Genomic DNA, 1,468 nt, shown 5'->3' with positions numbered 1-1,468 from the left:
TTTTGGACAGATCTTATGTGGCGAGCACAATCGTCGCGCTCTTTGTAGCAAGGGTGGCTAAAGTCCTCGCCGGGCGGCTCGAAGGGCATCTTCGTGTGCAGCACACGCGCCCGAGCCTGCCTCTGTGGTAGGGGGCGGGGGAGTTGGCTCTCGGCGGTGACGGCGCAGGGTGGCATTGTGCTGCAGGCTGAGTTGCCACGCAATTGCGAAGTATTCAGTGTTGTCACGCACGATTGCCACGTGCACCTTCGGAGGGCCTTCCTCAAACGTGTTGATGCTCCCTTGCACGCGTGCGAGCACGTCGCGCACGTCGAGGATGTCGTCCTCCACACAGGCATCAGGTTGGGCGTCGCTCGCCATCCAGGGGTGAGACGAAGACACGCTCTCGTCCACAACAGCTGTCTGCAGGTTAAGCATGTCCTCTTCTGACAGGCCCTGCGAGACGGAGTCGAGGTAGAGCATGCGGCCCACCTGATCCAGAAGCGTCGGGTGGAGCAGTCGCGCCTTGACATCTGCCAGGCTGAGGGCGAACGGCTCAGCAGCAGAAGCCAGTAGGCGGGCCGCAGCAGCGGCAGTGAGTGCACTCCCGTTGGCGCTCGCGGTCGGCTGCATGTCCAAGTGCGCCGCGAAGAGGGTGCGCATCTCGTTGCCTCCCAGCGCGCTCGCAACCTCTTTTGCAGCCGGGCAGCCGTGCAGGTCGATGAGAACCGAGCGCCCTGTGTAGCCATCGAGGCCGGTTTGTAGCACCTGGCCCGTGGGCAGCACACCGGTGCGGATCGAATGCACGCACTCCGCGTATGTCAGTGGGTTGGTCACTGACGGCGCCGGCCCGTCGTTGTGTGCCGTGAGAGCCTGCTCAATCGCCATGTCGTCCTCGGGGCCATATTCCGGACCGTAGAGCAGCTTATTCATCCAATCCATGCGCGCCGCCTTGGAACGATCGCGGCGGATGCGGAACCAGATGTTCTGGCAGACAGGCGACGGCTTCTGCGTGGTTCCTGACACGAACATGGAGTGCGGCTTCCAGAACCCTTGGGAGGTGGCGAGGGAGGCGAGCTTGGCGACGGAGAGGTTCAGAGGTGTGAAGCCTTGATCGTGGTCGAAGTACTCCATCTCGGGCAGCAGGTTCGCGCGCGTCAGCAGGGGCACCTTCCGCTTCTCGCCTGGTCCGGCGTGCGCCTTTTCGCTAGCTTCCCCACCCTCGTTTTCGTGCGCCGTCGAGCGGTAGTGCTTGAAGGCGGCTTTGAGGTAGTCCGGCGTGAGCATCTGGCCGACCCGCGTGTGGAAGAACTCGTCGAGGTTCGTGTATCTGAGGTGCTGCTTCCAGGCGTACCCAAAGAGGTACAACGGGTCGGTGTGCTCGTGCGCCCTGCGGATCTGCCACTTGATTTTCGCATCGCTCGAGAAGCGCGGCTGGTTGAGGAAAGTGCTCATTTTGCGCTTAAACTCGTTGATTATTGCTTCGGCC

This window comes from Emiliania huxleyi, assembly GCF_000372725.1.
Source record: "Emiliania huxleyi CCMP1516 unplaced genomic scaffold EMIHUscaffold_336, whole genome shotgun sequence".
Taxonomy (NCBI): domain Eukaryota; phylum Haptophyta; order Isochrysidales; family Noelaerhabdaceae; genus Emiliania; species Emiliania huxleyi.
The sequence above is the reverse complement of the archived record's forward strand: the minus strand, read 5'-3'. Positions refer to the sequence as shown.